We start from the raw sequence: 25,535 nt of genomic DNA, 5'->3' as shown, positions 1-25,535 counted from the left end.
CAAACCGTTTTCAACTCCTTAAAAAATTCTTCGGTATAAACCGTTATTTACTGAGTAAGCATGATGCATTTCTTTAGAGGAAAAGAATGAATCTATATTTAGCATGTACCTAAACCTATATTAAAAGCATTACAACTATATTCAAGAATACATTTATTTAAGAATCTGTGCTTCTTTGAAAAAACCTACATTTTTGATTTCATTGAATAAGACTTCTAAGTTGTGAATTGAAAGCATTCTGTTTTATTATTAATCACCACGTTTGGTATTCCAATCTCATATACCATTCTCACTTGGGGTAACGTGTCTCAGACATGTTGCCCTACCCTAGTTTACTCATTTTCTAAACAGCATCTGCAAATGTGGAAAATGAGACTACTTATAAGGTGAGAGATTTTAGCTTTTCTAAAAAGATTTTTGTAATGCTTAGTGCCAGAGAATGAGAATATTAAATTGGCAGTAAATAGAGTAAATGGAAACTATTTTAACATTTATGCTCGAAACATGATTTGAGTTCCAAGACATTTTTTCTTTTTCTAATTCAAGTAAATGAAACCTGTTTGGATAATTCAGTAATTTATTCTTTTTATTCATCTTGAATGTTGGGGGGGGTTTCCCTAGAAATAAACACAAATATATAGAGTAGGTAACAATTCAGTAACATAAAATCTAAAACAAAGAGCTTTTTAAGTGATGGATATTGTTGTATGTGATTTACATGTGCAAACTGATTAAGTCCTCACCACAACTCTAGGAGGTAGATAAGATATTATCCCCATTTTGTAGGTGGGGAAACTAAGGCATAAAGAAACTTCCGTAGTTACTAAGTAGCAAAATTGGGGTATGAATCCAGGTAGTTAGGATTCTAGGTCTGCACTCTTAACGCTGCACTAGCAGTTCTTAAATTTTTGGCTCTCAGATCCCTTTCACACTCTTTAAAATACTGAGGACTCTGATGAGCTTCGTTTTTGTTGGTTGCATTTATTGATATATATATATGGCATTAGAAATTAAGATAGAGAAAATTTAAAAATGTTTAACTCATTTAAAAGTAATAAAACCATTGCATGTTAACCTTAATATATTTTTCTAAAAAACAACGATGTTTCCTTAAAAAAAAAAACTATAGTGAGATGAGTGGGGTTTTTTTTTGTTCCATTTTTGCAAATTTCTTTAATGTCCAGCTTAACAGGAAACAACTGGATTTTCATATCTGCTTCTGCATTCAATCTGTTATATAATACATGTCATGCCAACCCTGGAAACTCCACAGTCCTCTGAGAGGAGAACAAAGGCAAAACAGGCAAATAACATATAATTATTATTACAAAAAATGCTTTGGCTTTGCAAAGCCCCTGAAAGGGTCTTAGGGACATCCAGGCATCCTGGAATCATACTTTGAGAACGATGGCACTACATTTTACTGCCTCTGAGTATGCAGGGAGAATGTCTTGGTTGAATTTTAAGTGTTCCTTAAGAAACACTGTTTCTTTAAGTAAATCCCAGCCTGCTGTGGTAGAAGGCGCAGAGGCTGGGTAGCCAGAGAATGGGGTGCAACCCTAGTTCTGTGCGTGAGAGTTCTTGACCTTCACTAAGTTCTCTCCATCTCAGTTTCCTTATCTTTAAAACGAGGCTCATTACCAATCCCTTCCAGGGTCATCCCAGGCTTTCCAAAAAATATGTGATAAGGTGCCTAACAGGTGCTGACACAAGAGGATGTCTGACCAAGTGTAGCTTTTATTTCAGATAGACTAATGATGGCCAGGGAGGAAGGAGAGGGGCCACGACCAGCAAAAAGGGAAGGAGAAGAGAGCCACCAAGGACAAAGCCACAGACTCTCAGCTAGAAGCCTTTCAAGCCAGGTGTTTAGAGACTCAGATGTTTGGACTTTTAGGAACTTATTGGGGTGCATATACTGTAGATACTGTCAGACCTCCATAAGACTTGGAGGACCATTTGATAATCAAACACATTTATACTTCTGGAGAGGGATATATTCCACTCATACCAAGGCCTATAAATAGCCTTCTGTCTGGCCAGGTTTTGATGCCAACGGATTTACAAAAAGTATTTCAGTGTTCAGAACTCAGGGATTTGGGACTGTAGATGAGGGACTGTGGAACTTATTGGGCTTCTGTGCCAGCACCAAGCTAGGGATTGTGCCCACGCCCTTTCATTTCATCCTTTCAACTCCATGAGCAAGAAGCAGACATCTAAGGATCTGGAGAGATCTTTGCCTAGTATTTGCCTTGCAATCAACTTTAGAGGACCCCAGGGTTGGAGCAGTGGCTTCTGGCTTTCTGATTATGGCTGTTGCCTGCAATTTAAAGTCCTAATGTTCATTTTGTTTGAAGAGGGATGGAGGAGGAGTTAGACACGTGGAGTGTGTGTGTATGTGCGTGTGTGTGTGTGTGTTTCAGGATGAACTCAATAGCACCAACAAATATCTTAATGAGGGTACACAGAAAGTTTATATTTAACTTGTTGAAAATCCACCTAGCCATGATCCTAATTTCCTGAAGAATAAATGTAAGGTGAGATGATATGTTTTGGATACCAATAAGATCCACTACCTGCTACATTTATAGGGATAGAAATTGAACAAATGGCAACATTTCAAAATCTGCCAAAAAGAGCCCCAACTGATTGTTTTCATGTTTATAATCTCCAACTTACAGAATTTCACAGAGGAACAAGCTGTAAAGTTGCCTGAAGATAAGTCCTGGCTATGAATTAATGTTGAACAACATGAAAAGATTACAGGTACTTGGAAATAAACTTCTGAGGAACTCATCAGAATTCCAAATTATGCAAGTATTATAATACTTGAGAATCTCAAAATCATTTCAACTATCAATTTCTGTGGGATTTTATAATAATTTGCAACTGCAATGACGAAATAATTTAAAATGATGTTTTCTGGTTCTAACTACACAATTATTCTGACTTTATAGGAAATAAATTACATTTATTTGGACATCTATACATGTCACGCACATTAATAGGTATTTTGTTGATTCCAACTTAAATACTTACATATTTCAAAATTGTAACCTCTTTAAGTTTGTCACTGTCACAAACTTGGCTTCATGGTACTTCAAATGTCCTCTCCCCAGCCAAAAAGCAGAAAATGTTGTTTGTTAAAAGGCAGGGAAGTAGAAAAATAACTTTTTATTTATTTATTTATTTATTTATTTTTTATTTTTTTTTTTTGCTGGGCACATATTTTATTGAGTTTCCATCAGTTGAATTTGTGCTTTCTTCGGCAGCGACACCCCAACCTTGTCATGGATGACCATGACCCCAGTTTGGGAGATTTGAAAGACCCTCCTGCCCTGGCTCGGCACATTTTCTAATTCTTTCTTTCTTTTTATTTCTTTAATTAATTAATTAATTTATTATTATACTTTAGGTTTTAGGGTACATGTGCACAATGTGCAGGTTTGTTACATATGTATCCATGTGCCATGTTGTTTTGCTGTACCCGTTAACTCGTCATTTAGCATTAGGTATATCTCCTAATGCTGTCCCTCCCCCCTCCCCCCACCCCACAACAATCCCCGAAGTGTGATGTTCCCCTTCCTGTGTCCATGAGTTCTCATTGTTCAGTTCCCACCTATGAGTGAGAACATGCGGCGTTTGGTTTTTTGTCCTTGCGATAGTTTACTGAGAATGATGTTTTCTAGTGTCATCCATGTCCCTACAAAGGACATGAACTCATCATTTTTTATGGCTGCACAGTATTCCATGGTGTATATGTGCCACATTTTCTTAATCCAGTCTATCGTTGTTGGACATTTGGGTTGGTTCCAACTCTTTGCTATTGTGAATAGTGCTGCAATAAACATACGTGTGCATGTGTCTTTATAGCAGCATGATTTATAGTCCTTTGGATATATGCCCAGTAATGGGATGGCTGGGTCAAGTGGTATTTCTAGTTCTAGATCCCTGAGGAATCGCCACACTGACTTCCACAATGGTTGAACTAGTTTACAGTCCCACCAACAGTGTAAAAGTGTTCCTATTTCTCCACATCCTCTCCAGCACCTGTTGTTTCCTGATTTTTTTAATGATGGCCATTCTAACTGGTGTGAGATGGTATCTCACTGTGGTTTTGATTTGCATTTCTCTGATGGCCAGTGATGATGTGCATTTTTTCATGTGTTTTTTGGCTGCATACATGTCTTCTTTTGAGAAGTGTCTGTTCATGTCCTTTGGCCACTGTTTGATGGGGTTGTTCGTTTTTTTCTTGTAAATTTGTTTGAGTTCATTGTAGATTCTGGATATGAGCCCTTTGTCAGATGAGGATGTTGCAAAAATTTTCTCCCATTCTGTAGGTTGCCTGTTCACTGTGATGGTAGTTTCTTTTGCTGTGCAGAAGCTCTTTAGTTTAATTAGATCCCATTTGTCAATTTTGGCTTTTGTTGCCATTGCTTTTGGTGTTTTAGACATGAAGTCCTTGCCCACGCCTATGTCCTGAATGGTATTGCCTAGGTTTTCTTGTAGGATTTTAATGGTTTTAGGTCTAACATGTAAGTCTTTAATCCATCTTGAATTAATTTTTGTATAAGGTGTAAGGAAGGGATCCAGTTTCAGCTTTCTACATATGGCTAGCCAGTTTTCCCAGCACCATTTATTAAATAGGGAATCCTTTCTCCATTTCTTGTTTTTGTCAGGTTTGTCAAAGATCAGATAGTTGTAGATAAGTGGCATCATTTCTGAGGGCTCTGTTCTGTTCCATTGATCTATATCTCTGTTGTGGTACCAGTACCATGCTCTTTTGGTTATGGTAGCCTTGTAGTATGGTTTGAAGTCAGGTAGCGTGATGCCTCCAGCTTTGTTCTTTTGGCTTAGGACTGACTTGGTGATGCGGGCTCTTTTTTGGTTCCATATGAACTTTCCAATTCAGTGAAGAAAGTCATTGGTAGCTTGATGGGGATGGCATTGAATCTATAAATGACCTTGGGCAGTATGGCCATTTTCATGATATTGATTCTTCCAACCCATGAGCATGGAATGTTCTTCCATTTGTTTGTATCCTCTTTTATTTCATTGAGCAGTGGTTTGTAGTTCTCCTTGAAGAGGTCCTTCACGTCCCTTGTAAGTTGGATTCCTAGGTATTTTATTCTCTTTGAAGCAGTTGTGAATGGGAATTCACTCATGATTTGGCTCTCTGTCTGTGATTGGTGTACAAGAATGCCTGTGATTTTTGTACATTGATTTTGTATCCTGAGACTTTGCTGAAGTTGCTAATCAGCTTAAGGAGATTTTGGGCTGAAACGATGGGGTTTTCTAGATATACAATTATGTCATCTGCAAACAGGGACAATTTGACTTCCTCTTTTCCTAATTGAATACCCTTTATTTCCTTCTCCTGCCTGATTGCTCTGGCCAGAACTTCCAGCACTGTGTTGAATCTGTGTTGAATAGGAGTGGTGAGAGAGGGCATCCCTGTCTTGTGCCAGTTTTCAAAGGGAATGCTTCCAGTTTTTGCCCATTCAGTATGATATTGGCTGTGGGTTTGTCGTAGATAGCTCTTATTATTTAGAGATACGTCCCATCAATACCTAATTTATTGAGAATATTTAGCATGAAGGGTTGTAGAATTTTGTCAAAGGCCTTTTCTGCATCTATTGAGATAATCATGTGGTTTTTGTCTTTAGTTCTGTTTATATGCTGGATTACATTTATTGATTTGCGTATGTTGAACCAGCCTTGCATCCCAGGGATGAAGCCCACTTGATCATGGTGTATAAGCTTTTTGATGTGCTGCTTGATTCGGTTTGCCAGTATTTTATTGAGGATTTTTGCATCAATGTTCATCAAGGATATTGGTCTGAAATTCTCTTTTTTGGTTATGTCTCTGACAGGCTTTGGTATCAGGATGATGCTGGCTTCATAAAATGTGTTAGGGAGCATTCCCTCTTTTTCTATCGATTGGAATAGTTTCAGAAGGAATGGTACCAGTTCCTCCTTGTACCTCTGGTAGAATTCGGCTGTGAATCCATCAGGTCCTGGACTCTTTTTGGTTGGTAAGCTATTGATTATTGCCACAATTTCAGAACCTGTTATTGGTCTATTCAGAGATTCAACTTCTTCCTGGTTTAGTCTTGGGAGGGTGTATGTGTCAAGGAATTTATCCATTTCTTCTAGATTTTCTAGTTTATTTGCATAGAGGTGTTTGTAGTATTCTCTGATGGTAGATTGTATTTCTGTGGGATCGGTGGTGATATCCCCTTTTTCATTTTTTATTGCATCTATTTGATTCTTCTCTCTTTTCTTCTTTATTAGTCTTGCTAGCGGTCTATCAATTTTGTTGATCCTTTCAAAAAACCAGCTCCTGGATTCATTAATTTTTTGAAGGGTTTTTTGTGTCTCTATTTCCTTCAGTTCTGCCCTGATTTTAGTTATTTCTAGCCTTCTGCTAGCTTTTGAATGTGTTTGCTCTTGCTTTTCTAGTTCTTTTTTTTTTTTTTTTTTTTTTTTTTTTTTTTTTTTTTTTTTGAGACGGAGTCTCGCTCTTTCACCCAGGCTGGAGTGCAGTGGCGCGATCTCGGCTCACTGCAAGCTCTCCGCCTCCCGGGTTCACGCCATTCTCCTGCCTCAGCCTCTCCGAGTAGCTGGGACTACAGGCGCCCGCCACCACGCCCGGCTAATTTTTTGTATTTTTAGTAGAGACGGGGTTTCACCGTGGTCTCGATCTCCTGACCTCGTGATCCGCCCGCCTCGGCCTCCCAAAGTGCTGGGATTACAAGCGTGAGCCACCGCGCCCGGCACTTTTCTAGTTCTTTTAATTGTGATGTTAGGGTGTCAATTTTGGATCCTTCCTGCTTTCTCTTGTGGGCATTTAATGCTATAAATTTCCCTCTACACACTGCTTTGAACGTGTCCCAGAGATTCTGGTATGTTGTGTCTTTGTTCTTGTTGGTTTCAAAGAACATCTTTCTTTCTGCCTTCATTTCATTATGTACCCAGTAGTCATTCAGGAGCAGGTTGTTCAGTTTCCATGTAGTTGAGCAGTTTTGAGTGAGTTTCTTCATCCTGAGTTCTAGTTTGATTGCACTGTGGTCTGAGAGACAGTTTGTTATAATTTCTGTTCTTTTACATTTGCTGAGGAGAGCTTTACTTCCAACTATGTGGTCAATTTTGGAATAGGTGTGGTGTGGTGCTGAAAAAAATGTATATTCTGTTGATTTGGGGTGGAGAGTTCTGTAGAAGTCTATTAGGTCCACTTTGTGCAGAGCTGAGTTCAATTCCTGGATATCCTTGTTAACTTTCTGTCTCGTTGATCTGTCTAATGTTGACAGTGGGGTGTTAAAATCTCCCATTATTATTGTGTGGGAGTTTAAGTCCCTTTGTAGGTCACTGAGGACTTGCTTTATGAATCTGGGTGCTCCTGTGTTGGGTGCATATATATTTAGGATAGTTAGCTCTTCTTGTTGAATTGATCCCTTTACCATTATGTAATGGCCTTCTTTGTCTCTTTTGATCTTTGTTGGCTTAAAGTCTATTTTATCAGAGACTAGGATTGCAACCCCTGCCTTTTTTTGTTTTCCATTTGCTTGATAGATCTTCCTCCATCCCTTTATTTTGAGTCTATGTGTGTCTCTGCACATGAGATGGGTTTCCTGAATACAGCACACTGATGGGTCCTGACTCCTTATCCAGTTTGCCAGTCTGTGTCTTTTAATTGGAGCATTTAGCCCATTTACATTTAAAGTTAATATTGTTATATGTGAATCTGATCCTGTCATTATGATGTTAGTTGGTTATTTTGCTCGTTAGTTGATGCAGTTTCTTCCTAGCCTTGATGGTCTTTACAATTTGGCATGTTTTTGCAGGGGCTGGTACCGGTTGTTCCTTTCCATGTTTAGTGCTTCCTTCAGGAGCTCTTTTAGGGCAGGCCTGGTGGTGACAAAATCACTCAGCGTTTGCTTGTCTGTAAAGTATTTTATTTCTCCTTCACTTATGAAGCTTAGTTTGGCTGGATATGAAATTCTGGGTTGAAAATTCTTTTCTTTAAGAATGTTGAATATTGGCTCCCACTCTCTTCTGGCTTGTAGAGTTTCTGCTGAGAGATCAGCTGTTAGTCTGATGGGCTTCCCTTTGTGGGTAACCCGACCTTTCTTTCTGGCAGCCCTTAACATTTTTTCCTTCATTTCAACTTTGGTGAATCTGCCAATTATGTGTCTTGGAGTTGCTCTTCTCGAGGAGTATCTTTGTGGCGTTCTCTGTATTTCCTGAATCTGAATGTTGGCCTGCCTTGCTAGATTGGGGAAGTTCTCCTGGATAATATCTTGCAGAGTGTTTTCCAACTTGGTTCCATTCTCCCCGTCATTTTCAGGTACACCAATCAGACGTAGGTTTGGTCTTTTCACATAGTCCCAAATTTCTTGGAGGCTTTGTTCATTTCTTTTTATTCTTTTTTCTCTAAACTTCCCTTCTCGCTTCATTTCATTCATTTCATCTTCCATCAGCGATACCCTTTCTTCCAGTTGATCGCATCTGCTACCGAGGCTTCTGCAGTCTTCGTGTAGTTCTCGATACTTGGCTTTCAGCTCCATCAGCTCCTTTATGCCCTTCTCTCCATTGGTTCTTCTAGTTATCCGTTCGTCTAATTTTTTTTCAAAGTTTTTAACTTCTTTGCTATTGTTTTGAATTTCCTCCTGTAGCTCGGAGTAGTTTGATCGTCTGAAGCCTTCTTCTCTCAACTCGTCAAAGTCATCCTCCGTCCAGCTTTGTTCCGTTGCTGGTGAGGAACTGCGTTCCTTTGGAGGAGGAGAGGTACTCTGCTTTTTAGAGTTTCCAGTTTTTCTGCTCTGTTTTTTCCCCATCTTTGTGGTTTTATCTACTTTTGGTCTTTGATGATGGTGATGTACAGATGGGTTTTTGGTGTGGATGTCCTTTCTGTTTGTTAGTTTTCCTTCTACCAGACAGGACCCTCAGCTGCAGGTCTGTTGGAGTTTACTAGAGGTCCACTCCAGACCCTTTTGGCTGGGTGTCAGCAGCGGTGGCTGCAGAACAGCGGATTTTCATGAGACCACAAATTCAGCTGTCTGATAGTTCTGGAAGTTTTGTCTCAGAGGAGTACCTGGCCGAGTGAGATGTCAGTCTGTCCCTACTGGAGGGTGCCTCCCAGTTAGGCTGCTGTGGGGTGAAGGACCCACTTTAGGAGGCAGTCTGTCCGTTCTCAGATCTCCAGCTGCGTGCTGGGAGAACCACTACTCTCTTCAAAGCTGTGAGTCAGACAGGGACATTTAAGTCTGCAGAGGTTCCTGCTGCGTTTTTGTTTGTCTGTGTCCTGCCCCCAGAGGTGGAGCCTACAGAGGCAGGCAGGCCTCCTTGAGCTGTGGTGGGCTCCACCCAGTTCAAGCTTCCTGGCTGCTTTGTTTACCTAAGCAAGCCTGGGCAATGGCGGTCGCCCCTCCCCCAGCCTCGCTGCCACCTTGCAGTTTGATCTCAGACTGCTGTGCTAGCAATCAGCGAGACTCCGTGGGCATAGGACCCTCCGAGCCAGGTGCGGGACACAATCTCCTAGTGTGCCGTTTTCCAGGCCCGTTGGAAAAGCGCAGTATTAGGGTGGGACTGACCTGATTTTCCAGGTGCCGTCTGTTACCCCTTTCTTTGACTAGGAAAGGGAACTCCCTGACCCCTTGTGCTTTCCGAGTGAGGCAATGCCTCGCCCTGCTTTGGCTCACACACAGTGTGCCTCACCGACTGTCCTGCACCCACTGTTTGGCACTCCCTAGTAAGATGAAACTGGTACCTCAAACAGAAATGCAGAAATCACCCGTCTTCTGTGTCACTCAGGTTGGGAGCTGGAGACCGGAGCTGTTCCTATTCGGACATCTTGGCTCCACCACCCGAAAAATAACTTTTTATAATAACCTGTATCCAGTTAAGTAGATATGGCTGCTCTAGTGAGTTGAGAGGACTTGATTTTTCTCCTTTCTCCTCCCCTCCCCTCCCCTTCCCTCCCCTTCCCTTCCCTTCTTCCTTCCTTACTTTCTTCCTTCCTTCCTTACTTTCTTTCTTCCTTCCTTCCTTCCTTTATTCTTTCCTTCCTCTTTCTTGTTATTTTACCCTTCAAAAGTGGGTTTTAAAGTTTCTATATACAATAAATCACTGCTACTGTATTGCATTTATCATATAGAATTCCTTCAGGAACCACAGTTACAATCCCAACAATTAGTTGAACCCAGGATTCCTGGTAACTAGGGTGTGACAGTAAGGCTGGGCTCATGGATGCCTATCTGACACGCTTACAGTGGACATGGACTCAACTACTGCACATGCCTGTAGTGGATGCAGTGGTGTGCCGCCCCCATCTCCCCTCTAGGACTCAGGCACTCATTCACCCAGCTGCCAGGAGTGCTGACTTTTGTTGTCTCACAGATGAGTCTGTCTTTGAGAATCCCTCCCTTAGCAGAAGAGAGCTGCCCTGCCCAAGGCCCTACCCCCTCTGCAGTTGGGGTTTGGGGAGCAGCACGCATCCTGTGGCTGGCTGGCCCCTTGCTTTGTCTAGACAACTCTGACAGCAGTCCATGGGATTGCTGAAGGCCTTTATTGCAACTGAATCATAATTCAATTTCTCCCTCTATGGAATCCTTTTTCTCTTCTTTATAGGTATTGATCCTAAAAGCACTCCCCAATAAAAGTCCTGCATGTAAATCTCCACCTCAGACCCTGTTTCTCAGGTAAGCATACTTAAAGCCACTGGTGCTAGGAATGGTCTGAGGAAGGAGACTCTGAAATGGAATCTGGAGCTGCGTCACCAGCTGACCAGCCAGCAGGGAGGACACCATAACTAGGGGTGGGTGGGTGGATTACCTACAGCCCCTGGCAGGCTGTAACTATGCAATTGTTGCAACCTTCACTGTGGTGTAACTGCTGGAAGGCAATGCATTGGTAAGTCTAGTATCTGAGGTATCTAGGGGTTCAGGGGAAGTGGTAATTGTAAGTACAATAGAATTGGATGGCTGTTTCTGAGTACTATAAAATGAATTAGAGAAAGGGGATGAAAGGATATAATGAATGATCACCAATTTAGGCTAAGTGTGAAAGCCAGAGGGCCTATGGCAGTTTATAAAGTGATTCTCATCTCCCGCAGCCAGAAGTAGAAAAAAGCCAGGATCGAGCCTGGAACTTAATTATAAGGCCAGGAGGGCTCCAGAGAAGGTTAAAATTTTCAATCCTAGTATGTGTGCTATGCCAAGGTCAGGACCCTGACTGGGAAAGAGTGAGATGCTGAGACTTGGAATAAGGATATATGTGTTCCTGCACCAAAAATCTCAAATCCTCAGATTCCCTTCAACCCTCTGGGCCCACTGCTCCCTATTAAAAGCTAGTGCTACCCTGGCTTGAAGAGAGTGCAGGAGCTTTTTCTTGCAAGATAGCATGTTCTTAACTCAGGGTTGATCCTAACTCCATTCCTGGACACTAGGCCAGTAAATAGAATGGGGATAAGCAACTACAGTCTCCTGGCCAAATCCAGCCTGCAGTCTATTTTGGTAAATAAAGTTTTAGTGGAATACAACCACATCCATTCAATGACACATTGCCTATGGCTGCCTTCATGCTACAATGGGAGAACTGATTAGTCATGACAAAGTCCATATGGCCCACAAAACCTAAAATGTTTACTATCGGGTTCTTTACAGGCAAAGTTTGCAGACCCTGAACTAGAGTCAAGTACAGTAAAACTTGACAGGAGAAGTGCTGATTGTGATAAGGAAGGAAAAATAGACACCAAAGAAGATGCAAAACTGAGCCAGCAAGTACTAGCAGGAGTGGAAGAATATATATGGGATGAATCCTGAAGGGCCTGGGTTAAGAAGGATGCAATATATAGTTGGATACTGGAAACTTTATCTACATGGGAGCACTCCCCTGAGATAGAGAATTTAGCACTCTTCTTGGTTGACTCTTGGGGTATCTTTGTTGACTCTTTTCTTTCTTAGAAATGCAGTGATCAACTATGTGGAGGAGATATGTGAGAAATGCCTTAGCAGACGATGAAGAAAGAGATCAAAAGGCTCCGAGAAGCAGGAATGCTATGGTGGATATGCAGTCAGCTCTCTGTATCTGTGGGTTCAATCTACCTCGGACTGAAAATATTCAGCATTTGGGAAAAAAGTGGCATCCCATACTGAACATGTGCAGACATTTTTTTCCTTGTCATGATTCCCTAGTCAATACAGTATAGTGACTATTTACATTGCATTCACATGATATTAGGTATTATAAGTAATCTAGAGGTGATTTAAAGTGTATGGGAGGGTATGTGTAGGTTATATGTAAATCCTAGGCCATTTTATATCACAGACTTGGGTATCTACAGATTTTGGTATCCAAGGTAGGTTCTGGAACCAATCCTTTATGGATGCTGAGGGACAATTGTACGCTGGTTCTCCCTATCCATGGTTTTGCTTTCCACAGTTTGGTTACCCCCAGTCAACTGTGGGCTGAAAATATTAAATAGAAGATTCCAGAAATAAATAATTCATAAGATTTAAATTGCACATTGTTCTGAGTAGTGTGATGAAGTCTTGCACTGTCCCCCCCAGGATGTGAATTGTCCCTTTGTCCAGTGGATACATACTGTCTACACTTCCCTCCAGTTAGCCACTTCACCATCTTGGTGATCAGATGGACTGTCAAGGTAACTCAGTGCTTGTGTTCAAGGCACCCTCATTTTACCTAATAATGGCCCCAAAGCACAAGAGGGGTGATGCTGGTGATTCAAATATGCCAAAGGGAAGCCATAAAGTGCTTCCTTTAAGTGAAAAGGTAAAAGTTCTTGAGGAAAAAAAAATTATATGCTGAGGTTGCTAAGATCCATGGTAAGAACAAATATTTTACCTGTGAAATTGTGAAGAAGGACAAAGAAATTTATGCTAGTTTTGTGGTTATACCTCAAACTGCAAAAGTGCCACAGTGCATGTATAGGAAAATACATCATATATATGGGGCTTGGTACTATTCGCGGTTTCAGGCATCCACCTGTTGGGTGGCCTTGGAACGTATTTCCCACAGATAATGGGGGCCTACTGTACTTTGTAAGACCGAACAATCCACCAGTTCACTGTATTTCACAGGGGCACCCAGAAGGCAACCTTTTACCAAAGCTGTAAAGAATGAGCTGGTGAGAGGGCCAATGTGTCAATAAGAAACTCAATGGTGGCTACCCCCTCTAGGGGAGGGCTGATACTGTATACTGTGCCAGGATTCTATAGAACTGTGATCTCTAAAAGCAATGGGGATGGTAAGATCCCAGATTGATAGAGGCCGGGTGGCAGACCATAGGTAGCAGACCAAGAAGGATGCAATTATTATCATGAATGGAAAGGTTGGAGTGGCAGCCAGGGGTCCTCACCCATAGAGAGCTGTGGAGATGGTTACTAGACCACAGTGTTATTAAGGGCAAGATACAGGGGCACATAAGAATAATGCCAACACTTCACTGAAGAGTCATGGCCAATTTCCAGATCTGAGCCTATCCTTCGACCCAGAACCTGTTGACTGGAGAGGCTAGTTTAAGGAAGGAGCCTGCTGTACTATGGCAAGTTCATATGATAACAATTCCCCCAGTCTTTACTCAGAGGGATCTGTGGCCACTTACTTGGGTAACTGTTCAATGGGAAAAAGGGCAATCCTAGATATTTCCAGGACTCTTAGGCATGGTCCAATCTCCACTGATATTCAGGAAGTTTTGTTTCATCCAGGCCCCTTGCTGAAGTGGGAGCTTATGAAGAGTAAGAAATAAGAAGTCCATACCCAGTCGATTTCACAAGGGATTCTTTGGCTCCATGGATCCACCTGGCGGTCATTTGTTCAGTCTTTGGATGTATAATTGAAATCCATAGTAGTCAGCAGAATCTTCTCATTAGTTCCTTGGTTTGTAGGGCCAACCAGTATGGTCTGTAGTGAAGAGGGCTACGTAGAAGCCTCTGAAACTTTCTTACCATGGCCAAGAGAATAAATAAAAAAAATATATCACATCCAGGGGAATGGCCAAGAAATCTGGCACTGTAAACATGCTCAGCGCTACAAGTGGTCCCCATCATGTCCCTATTTAATTATCATTCTGTTCCCCTTCAGAACCAGGGGTCCTGATAATTGACAGTGGATCTCCATGAAGTAAGTAATTACTTAATATATCTATTGCCACTACCAAACGTCCAACCTGCCAGCAACAGAAACCAACACCGAGCTCTTCAACAAACAAAGTCCCCAGAGGAGACTAGCCGCTTGTTAGCAGCTTGATTACATCGGATCCCTTTCAATCTGGAAATGGCAGTAATTGATTTTGACTGGAATTGACACATATTCCAGAGATGGCTTTACCTTTCCTACCCACAGGGACTCAGGTAGCATGACCACCTGTAGGCTTACAGATTATATGATAAACTGACATGGAATCCTGCATAACGTGACTGTGGACCACTGGCCCCATTTTATAGCAAAGGAAGGGAAACAATGGACATATGATGATAGGATCTACTGGTCTCATCACATAACACCATCCAGAAACTGCCTATCTACTAGAGTTTTTTGAAAGCACAGCTAAAGTGCCAGCCTGCAGATGATACATTGTAAGGACAGGGTGGCATTGAACCAATGCCCATTATATAGTGCTACGTTTCCAGTAGGTGAGATTGATGGCCTCAGTAAACAATGATTGGGGCCTGGTGTGGTGGCTCATGCCTGTAATGCCAGCACTTTGGGAGGCCAAGACTGGTGGATCACTTGAGGCAGGAGTTTGAGACTAACCTGGCCAACATGGTGAAACGCCGTCTCTACAAAAAATACAAAAATTAGCTGGGCATGGTGGAGTGTGCCTGTAGTCCCAGCTACTCGGGAGGCTGAGGCAGAGAATGACTTGAACTGGGAGGTGAGGTTGCAGTGAGCCAAGATTGCGCCACTGCACTCCAGCCATGTGACAGAGCGAGAAAAGAAAACAATAAGAAAACAATGATTGGAAGTAGGTCTGGCTCCACCACCATTACTCCCAATGACCTGCTTGAGGAATTTGTGCTTGCTTGTCCTTGCACATTTAGTCTCTCCTGGGTCCTTATCTCCAAGGGGAGAATGCTTCTACGAGGGAACACAGCAAGAATTCCATTACACTTTAAGCTACAGCTGCTGTCCAGTTGTGATCACAGCCACCCAGGTGACTCACTAGGTTGTCTCTTGGTACCCCCTTGCCAGATCTTCATTGTAAATTAGCAAGTGCAGTAGCCATGTCTGGAACTTGGTTATGCCACCAAGCCATGCTTTCATGGTAAGGTAGGGCTCAGGGTCTCCTGGAATGAAAATCCTGGTCATCCCACCAGGTAAGCCCCCCAGACTACAGCAGTACTGTTTAAAAGTGTGATAGCAGAGGAGGGAGATCATGACACCAGATGTAGTCACTGAAAGGGGCTGAGATTTGTCCCAATAACCTTCCTCTTACCAGTTTCCAAAGAAAAATAGATCATTGAGAATCCCATGGAGCTATTCTCAGAGGGGATGAAGTTATTACATGAAGGAGGGAGGCTAAGGGTGGGGGCTGCAATGCGAGGGGAGATACACTCCCCACACGTCTCCTTCAGGATCAAAGCATTCATTTCCAAGCAGTCAGAAGCGTTGGTTTCTCACTCCTTCAAAGGTAGTCATCCGTGAGTCCCCTGGGATTGACTCGGCCAAAAGGAGCTACTTTTTCTGATACCCACTTCCATGGGTATTGGATTTATGTGAGAATACAAGGGCCTGGCCCCCCTTGCCTAGATTATGAAAGCTCTGAAGGGCCTTTCTGCTTTGGTCTTCTCGTGGTATCCGCTGTGGCCTCTTGCAACCACATCACGGTTCTACTTCTCCATGTGCCTAGTCCTGCTTCCCTCACCCCTCCCAGGTGCTGTTTCTGAGAGCATTCCCCAGTAAAGCTCCTGCATGGAACTTTCCATCTCAGAGTCTGGTTCCTGGGAACCTGTCCTGAGAGTGTGACCTGCTTTAAGCATCTTATAAATGCCTCTTATTTTCCTAATTGTTATAATTCTGGGGTTAAAAACAAACCAGTGATTAAGTGTAAATAATTTTTACCTCACAAACTGAAAATTAAAATATTCAGTAGTTTCATTCAGCTGAAAATATTTTACTGGACATGAAGGGCTTTGTTTCTTTGGGGAGTCAACTCCACATAGCATCTTCCCTTTAATGAGCTTTTGGCGTTTCAATCATTTATTTTTAATCAAGTTCTAATCCACTATTTAGTTAGATATTTCCAAAGTATTTTTACAATGTAGTATGTTTTTAAAATTAGATCTCCATCTGTCATTATATGGAATGTGTGTGGGCATTAGTGAATGGACTTATTATTACCATCTGAATGCTATTATCTTGCTTAACCGTATCCCTGGAAAGAAGTGTCATTACAAGTGATCTTTTCTTCCATTTACTCACAATTAATTTTGCTTTGTTTTGTGATCCACAGTTTCAGTTTTTGAAAAACCAAATCAGCACCTTAACCTGTTTAAAGAAGAGCACAGAAAATTGCTCTGCAGAATTTATGTTCTCTTTCCATCTCCAAATTATTTCATTGCCACAAGAAAGACATGTTCACTGAGCATATCACAAACCTCTTTATTCTGAATTTCTTAGATTGATAGTTTTGATGCTCCTTCTATTAATACTTAAATTGGTGATGGTGTAAGGTGCCAAAAAATGTAGAAGATGATCAATCTTTTATTTTAATCGTCAATTTCAAAACTAATCAGATAATATTGGAGTGATTCCATTTAAAATGCAGCCCATCAGAAATCAGCATATAACATATGGAGTAGGATTTTCTCACAGATTTTTTTTTACAGTTATTTATTCCATATCTTTCTAGTCTTGGCATATGTGGAATTTCATTTCTATAGGTTTTGATGTACTCATATGCATCATTTTTTAGACTTTTTTTTATTATTGAATGTTCCAAACATACAGAAAGTAGAGAGAATAGGATAATGAACCTTCATGGACTCATCTCTCAGCTTCAGCAGCTAATTGCAACTCTTGTTTCATCTAATCATCTCCGTCTCCTCTCTCCCTCCCACCACATACAAACACACACACACACACACACACACACACACACGCATGCACACTTTTTTTTCCTGGAATATTTGAAGCAAATACTAGATATCATATTATTCTCTTTGTAAATCTTTATATGCATTTAAGCAGCAAGACTTAAAAAAAAACCACATAGGTATTATCATATCAAACAACACAAATGTCAAAAATATTCTAATACCAATTCATATTCAAATGTCTTTAATTGTCTTAAAGTTGTTCTTTTACGGTTGGCCTATTCGAATAATATTAGTAATAATATCTCTTAGCTATTTCAGTCCACATTGTCCCTCCTCCTCACTCTTCAATTGTTTTCATGCCATTGAATTTGTTAGAAGAATCAGATTATCCTTTAGATCTACATCTAGATTTGCATAATTGTTTCTCTGTGATGTTTTTAACTTGTTTCTCTGTGTTTTTCTATTTCCTATAAACTGATAGTTAGGTCTGAGCCTTAAATTGATTAAGGTTAAAATGCTTTTTAGATTATAATTTTTCTGATGCCATGTACTTCCTGTGGAATCATACCGTGAACTCATGACATCTGTTTGCTCCACTTTTGGTAATGCCAGGAATCAGCCCTGGTGATGTCGGGGTGTTCCATCCTCTAAAACTCTCCCACAAGTATTTCACCTGTGATTTTAACATTCAATCACGGTCCTGCCAGATCCAGGGTTTCATGAGGGATTGAAATGGCAATTTTCTTAATCTGTCCTTCCTTCTGCATTAGTTATCCATAATTCTTCGATAAAGACTTATCCTCATCAAGTGTTTGGCTGCCCTGAATTACAATTTGTACAAGAAATACATTCTTGATTCTTTCCATGTATTTATCAATTTTCAGGGTAATGAGTTGGTGCTCTCATAAGTTTTAAAAAAGTATCATTATGAACTCATTGATTTTTATGTTTAATGATTTAACTGAGAGTGATTATTATTATTTTGGGTAGCCGCATTGTGTCATTTTGGGATCTTTTTCAAGTTGGCTTCCTTTTGACATGACCTATTTTGTCTTTAGTAGCTTCTTGCTTTCTTGCATCTCAAAATGTCCCAGGCTCATCTTGTACATTTCAGATTCCATATATATTCCCAAAAGGTGACTTACTGAGCCAAAAGGAATAAGTATTTTTAAGGTAGTTTGACTTAGTGGAAACGGTATGGTCTTTGGAGGTAGGTAGGTCAGGGTTGGAGTCTCAGCTCCATTGCTTATGAGCTCTGGGGTTTAGAAAAGGCTTAACCTCCCAAAATGATTATAATAGGAACTCCTATTAGGAAGAGAAAGGTAATATCAGAAAATTATTTTACTCTAGTGTAAGTGGAAAAAGCAGAGTTCACAATGATATAAAATGAGTAAAGAAACTATTGTGATCAAATATGCTACAATGTTAATGATGGCATCATCTGACGGTGGGAATACAGGTTGTATCTCTCTTTTTTATGCCTTATACTGTATTTTTCTACATAACAAAGAATAGAAATAAAAAGATAAGTTTGTTCAAAGAAAAATAAGCCTCTACTGCAAAACACTATAGTGTTGATTAAAATTCATTTAAGATATGATTAATGGCATATATCTTTTGTATCTCTCATGGTCAATTGAATCCACTTGTCCTTTAACAAAATGTAATGCAAATTCTGTAATAAAGAAAAATATGGATGTAAGTATACTCTGCCATCTGCTTCCTTTCTCTATGCCATGCCATATTGATTTCAATAGACCAGGTCAAAGCTGAGTGTTTCCTGCTTTCAAGGTTGACCTCTGAAGGCCTCCTACTGTTTTGCCTCCTTGCTCCCTGGGGAGAGCCGCTAAGTCTTTCATTGACAGCTAAAGGCAAGATAAAATAAAATCTCCATTTGACATGCTTATAAATCAGTTTTTCTATGGGACAAGATTGTTGGTGTTGGGTGCTCATTGAAAATAGTCTTATTGATCAGATAACTAAGCCAATTGGTTCTTTATTCACCTGAGGATTCAGATCGACTAATCGAAGATGAATTCATCTTGTAGTCTTTCAAAAATATGACAAATGGTTAAAAAAACTGTTGTGGATGATGTCTGCAGAAGTTTCTAATTTAAGATTCAATCCGATTTTCAGGAATGATATTTTGATCTTGGGGTTGAGGGTCATAATTTCCTCTTTAAAATGGACATTAAAATTCAGCACACATTTGGAGTACAAGGAAGGGTGATGATCACAGATAAGTTTTTCTTATAATTTTTTTCTATTTGAATATGTCTTATTTCAAAAGAGAATTCTTGCTTTTAATTTTGGATACAGTGTAGGCTAAGTCCAACATTGTGGCATCTTGACTACGGCAGCCTGCTCAATTAATTCTGAACAGTAAATTGCCTTTGACAGGTCTTCAGGTAGCTGTGTAAGAAGCAGCAAGGAAAACAAAGGATCCTGGAAATTGAAAACAACTGGTAAGGATTGTTTTCTTCTTCTTTTCCTTCATGTTCTTCCTAACTGATGTGCTGATTCGTATATGAACCTATAGATGCATCAAACCTAAGCATTCGGCAGTGGGAGCACTCTCACTAAAACTGCAGCCTCATTCAACAACACATCCTTATCGAGCACTTGCAAGTACTCCGTTGAATGTTAGAAATGCATTGATGACGGAGACACAGCACTGGCTCACAAGGACCTTCCAGCCTAGGCAGCAGGACTGGACATATGCACTTTGGTAGGTAAGAGAATAGCAGAGGCTTCACCAAGTATGATGTGGGAAGTGGGATGAGTGATGGTGGGGAGCCATTCCTCTGGAAGGTGTACTAGTCAGGGTTCTCAGAGAAATGGAATCAACAGTACGTCTTTCTCTCTCTTTCACTCTTTCTTGCTCTCTCTCTTTCTCTCTTGAGATTTATTTTTAGGAATTGGCTTATGCAAGTGTGGGGCTGGCAAGTCTAACAACTGCAGGGCAGGTCAGCAGGCTGGAGACCCAGGGAAGAGTCGATGCTGCAGTCCCTAGTCTGAAGGCAGTGCATAGGCAGAATTCCCTCTTTCTCAGAGGATCTCAGGCTTTTTCTCCTAAGTCCTTCAACTGACTGGATGAGGCCCCCCACATTAGGGAGGGTACGTTTGCTTTCCTTAAAGTCTACTGATGCAAATGTTTATCTCATCTACACACTGCCTTCACAGCAACAACTAGACTGATGTTTGGCCATGCATCTGGGTGCCATAGCCCAGCCAAACTGGTACATAGAATGAATTATCACAGATGGGGAGAGGCTTCATGGGGGAAAGCTGGTTAGGAGATGTAACAGTACTCAAAGAAGCCTGAGAACAGGTCTTTAGCTGCTCCCGAAGTATCCAAATTGATGGCCCATCAGAAATTAGGAAGCCATCCAGTGGAAAGATCTTTTCCCCAGCAACAGGTACATGAGTATGTGCTGTGTGTTGAACAGAAGGACCGAGCTTCCAAAAGAGGATCCAAGGAATATGATTGGTTTAGTCCTGGCCTCACCATCTCCCTTAAAAATGCCAGCTTATTTCTCTGCATATTTACCTTATTATTTTTTTTCATTGTCCTCTGCTGATTTATGATTTTCAATTGGTTCTTTTTTTTTTTTTTGAGATGGAGTGCAGTGGCATAATCCCAACTCACTGCAACCTCTGCCTCCTGAGTTCAAGCAATCCTCCTGCCTCGGCCTCCTCCGTAGCTGGAGTTACAGGTGTGCACCACCACGCCCAGCTAATTTTTTGTATTTTTAGTAGAGATGAGGTTTCACCATGTTGGTGAGGCTGGTCTCAAACTGCTGACCTCAGGTGATCTACCTACCTCGGCCTCCCAAAGTGATGGGATTACAGGTGTGAGCCACTGTGCCTGGCCCTTTAATTTTTTTTTTTTTAAGAGATAGGTCTTGCTCTGTCACCCAGGCTGGAGTGCAGTGGTGAGATCACTGCTCACTGCAGACTCAACCCCCTGGGTTCAAGTGATCCTCTCTCCTCAGCCTCCCCAGTAGCTGGGACCGCGTCATCATGCCTGGTTTTATTTATTTATTTATTAGTTTTTTAGAGAGAGAACTCTCTATGTTGTTCAGGCTGGACTTGACCTCCTGGGCTCAAGCAATCCTCCCGCCTCAGCCTCCCAATGTGCTGGGATTATAGGTGTGAGCTACCATGCCTGGCCCCTTTCCCCCTTTAAAAATATAAACTAACTAACTAAATAAATAATAAGCATTTTATCTATTGAAACATCAATATTTTTAATATTTTAATTACATACGGTTTGTTTTTTGAATATGTAGTTCATTCCTATGACATAAATTCAAGATTCAAAAGGTTATACAGTGAAAGTATCTCTCTCACTCCTGACTTCAAGCCACCTAGAGTGTTTCCCCAGAGGCAGCAACTGTGATGAGATTGTCGATTTTGTTTTAGAGATATTCTATGATATACAAACAACTGAGTATAAATACTTAAAAAAAGTACAATAACACTGTTTTTTTCACTTAAAATATTTGAAGATTTTTCTACTTGAATCTAGTTAAAGCTGCCTTATTTTTTATGGCTTTGTAATATTGCATTGTGCAAATATACCATAATTTATTTAGTCGGTCCTCATCTAGATTGTTCCAGGCTTATGCTAGTAAGAGAATATGGACACAAATATCCTTGAACACACACTTTCCGCCACCAACCCCATTTTTTAGGATTCATTCCTAGAAGTAGAATTGCCAGGTCAAAGAGGATATACATTTGAAATTTTGACATATTAGCAAATTGTCCTCCATAGAGGCCATGCCAATTAACACACCTACCACTGATTATTTTCAGCTCCAACTTGCAAATTTTAGAATACAACATCACATGGCATTTTTTCCAAGGATAGTGACGGGATTTTGGCTGATTCATTCTCTCCTTTTCCCTCATGCTCCTGGTGGCCAATCACAAGGATGTGGAAGTCAGCTGCCTGGGAATAGTCTGAGGAAAGAGAACAAAGTGAAGGCAACTTGTCCGTAGAGGCACTGACCCCAGAGATTCACCTTATTACTACCTGGATCTGGTTTAAGTACAAAAATGTGGGTCTCCTCTTTGTGACTTCTCCACCTTCACACAGCCCATACATAGGTGTCAGGAGTTGAACTTGAACTCTGCTCCAGAGTGTTCTTGTGACTCTGGAGATCGTAGATTTGTAAGCATGCCTGAGTGAACTAAGCCATGCACATCATTTAGGACAGCACCTGGTACACAGCAAGCACTCAGCAGGGTCACTTATTATAGTCTTCGCTCATTAGGAGGCAGGTGTGGAATGAGTGAGGCAGGAGGTGCTGGAGGGGATTTGCAGTCTGGATGTTGATGGGGCTGGGGGCTGAAGCATCAGAGATGGCTTGGATGACCTCCCCAGTCTCTCCAGCTGTGGAACTCAAACATCTCCAGCTAGGAAGCTGTGTTTGAGTCATGGGGGCAGATGAGCATTTTTCTTAACTGAGCAGGAGCTAATGAGAGCTGTATTTCTTTGAATCTGCTCATTGGATGAGAACAAACATTAATGACCACTGAGCTGGAAAGGCCAGATACAATTTACCAAATGAGAGAGCATCTTCCCCCATCAGTTATAAAACAGCGTGCAAAGGACCGGGGCATACTTTCCAACAGTGAAAGTCCATCAGCAGCTACGGTGTTAAATGCAGAGCGAAGGACCCATAAACTGGCAGCCGCGTGTGAAGCAATTAGATGTGGCACTGTCCCCGCAGCCACGTTCCAGCAGCCGCCTCTGTTGGAGCTTTCAAGGCTCAGCAACTCGTAGGATGACAGAGGAATAATAATGCGCTGGTTTTCTTTGCGGACACAAAGCAGGCTGCATTGGGGGAGCTCCTCTCTCCTAAGTGCAGCAAGATTCAGAAGCCATCCTCACCTGGATCTCGAGGGAGGGGCAGAGCTAAGTTCTCCCTGGGTGGCAACTCTGACCAGCTCCCTCTGCCAAAACAGACTCCATAATCTGCTGATGGCCAAAATGAAAGAGACTGGACACACCTGGTGAGAAACCCAGACTCCAGCAGAAGTAATAGTGCTCTGGCTGGCTTCGTCCCCCTTTTTTTTTTTTTTTTTTTTTTTTTTTCAAAGAGAAGCCATCTCACTATGTTGCTTAGGCTGGCCTCAAACTTCTAGGCTCAAGTGATTCTCCTTCCTCAGCCTCTCAAGGAGCTGGGACTACAGGCACTTGCCACTGTGCCCAGCTTCCTTGTTTTTAATGGGCACGCAATCTACCATTTCACATTTTACGTCTCCCATTTCACCAAGTGCCCAGTTTTTTAACTCTAGCTTGGTAGCCCAGAGAGTATTCCTAAGTCACTGGGGCTCAGTGAGGTTGGTGGTTATTTGAATAGGTTTCTGAGATGGTATAGTTAGCTTGGTTAATTCCTTCCCTTAAATGCCCATAATTTGAGGTATTAAGGATATTGAGGTTAGCCCAGAAGAGAACTGGTCAGGGTAATGTCTGGGCATGGAGGAAGAATGAAGGCAGAATATTATGGGGTTTCTCTTTCTCCTTTTTCTGACTATCTCCTTCGAGAGCTTGGAGCATGAGTGAGTCTTGTCGACTAGATTTGTAAGGGAGATGGTGAGGCCAGGACTAAACCAATCACATTCCTTGGATCCTCTTGTGGGAGCTCGGTCCTTCTGTTCAACACACAGCACATACTCATGTACCTGTTGCTGGGGAAAGATCTTTCCTCTGGATGGCTTCTTAATTTCTGATGGGCCATCAATTTGGATATGGCCCTAGGTGTGTGGTGTGGGTGTGTCTGAGTGGGTGTCACTTTTTCACCAGGAGCAAGCCTGCCTGCCCTGTCTGCTGCATGCTCCTGGCCAAGGCACCGCTGCAGTCCCTGCCCCAAGGCCTCTGTGAGATCCTGCTCCACTCCACATCCTGAAAGCTGCTTGCCTTCAGGGTCCTACTGGTGCCAAGAATCCTCTGAAGTTTCTAAGAAGAGTGGGTTGGAAAGGGGCGAGGGGCTCCTGTGTTACCCAGGTACCGGGAGCGTGGTCGCCTGTGTGGCCGAGGCAGCATTGCTCAGTAGCTGAGTTGACCATCTCTCCTGGAATCTTGGCTCCACCTATTACTCTCTTTGGGGGAACTACTTACCTTCTCTGTACCTTGGTTTCCATATCTGTAAAATATGGATAATAGTAGTACCTACGATTGTTATGTCATGAAAATTAAGTGACAGCATGTATGTAAAATGATTAGAAAGGTGCCTTCAGTGCCTTCTGTAGAAGGAGACCCCCTCTCCTGCCACCACAGCTGCCCATTCTTTAACACTGCTACCTCATGCTCTTATCTGACTTCTTTCTAGGGCTCAAATCTGGTCTGGGTGGGATGGGGTGGGGCAAGGAGGAAGGGGGAGGACAGCTGCCAGGTTGTCTCAGGCTCAGCCTCCTTTCTTCCCTTTGCACACACGACTTCCCTCTCCTCATTCTGACACCAAAAACATTGATCGGTTCCCAAGCATATCAGTGTATGGACCTGGGTGCCCACAGGGGTCACAGCTCTGCAAACTGCATGTGTGAATCCAGCTGGGTCTTGCTGGGCCCCTCTGAACTGTCCTTAGGCCCATTTTACATCTGTTGCAGCCTTTTGGGGCTTTCTCGCCCACTCAAGCCATCCTGCCATCTAAAGCCAGTGCCTTGCGTTTGAATTTCTCTCCCAGGCATGCTGTCATGATCACCAAAATCACTCCCAAGCATTTGCAGATATTCTTAGTGCTGCAATCAGTTTTCTGTAGGACACTGTCAGGCCCAGTCCAGAATTTATCAGCTATGCCTCAAAAGGCTGTTTCCTTCCAGAAGACCTGTGTACAGGCAACACCAGTTTGTCCCTGTGTTGGGTGGCATCAGGATCCTTGCATGTCCCTCAGTGTTGGGTGGCATTAGGATCCTTGCAGCAGCAGAGCTCCTTGATCTCCTGTCTAGGACAGCATGGGCACTTTTGTCCTCTCTGTGCCCTGTTTTGACCCTGGGCATTTTCTAGTCCTACTCTGGTAGATGGAGGTGAGGACTTTCACTCGCATCCCTGTGAAGAGACCACCAAACAGGCTTTGTGTGAGCAATAGAGCTGTTTATTTCACCTGGGTGCAGGTGGGCTGAGTCCCAAAAGAGAGTCAGTGAAGGGAGATAGGGGTGGGGCTGTTTTATAGGATTTGGGTAGGTAAAGGAAAATTACAATCAAAGGGGGGTTGTTCTCTGGCGGACAGAGTGGGGGTCACAAGGTGCTCAGTAGGGGAGCTTTTGAGCCAGGATGAGCCAGAAGGAATTTCACAAGACAATGTCATCAGTTAAGGCAGGAACAGGCCATTTTCACTTCTTTTGTGGTGGAATGTCATCAGTTAAGGCAGGAACCGGCCATCTGGATGTGCACCTGCAGGTCACAGGGGATATGGTGGCTTAGCTTGGCTCAGAGGCCTGATATTCCTGTCTTCTTATATTAATAAG

At 42.0% G+C, this 25,535-nt stretch overlaps 1 long non-coding RNA gene across 2 annotated transcripts; it reads left to right on the top strand.

Moving 5' to 3' along the window:
• The first annotated feature begins 1,118 nt into the window (after nt 1–1,118).
• LOC115835437 lies at nt 1,119–25,158 on the top strand. 2 transcript variants are annotated; one of them, XR_004030408.1, is made up of 4 exons: nt 1,119–2,763; nt 19,458–19,522; nt 19,597–19,785; nt 23,875–25,158. It is a non-coding gene; the product is annotated as an uncharacterized LOC115835437 (long non-coding RNA). The 2 variants fall into 2 exon arrangements; XR_004030407.1 differs by lacking the exons at nt 19,458–19,522; nt 19,597–19,785; nt 23,875–25,158 and adding exons at nt 10,627–10,697; nt 11,661–14,741.
• The last annotated feature ends 377 nt before the right edge of the window (nt 25,159–25,535 follow it).

Source organism: Nomascus leucogenys, chromosome 6 (genome assembly GCF_006542625.1).
Source record: "Nomascus leucogenys isolate Asia chromosome 6, Asia_NLE_v1, whole genome shotgun sequence".
In the NCBI taxonomy this organism is placed as follows: domain Eukaryota; kingdom Metazoa; phylum Chordata; class Mammalia; order Primates; family Hylobatidae; genus Nomascus; species Nomascus leucogenys.
Note: the sequence above shows the minus strand (reverse complement) of the source record. Positions and strands in the feature narration are given on the sequence as shown.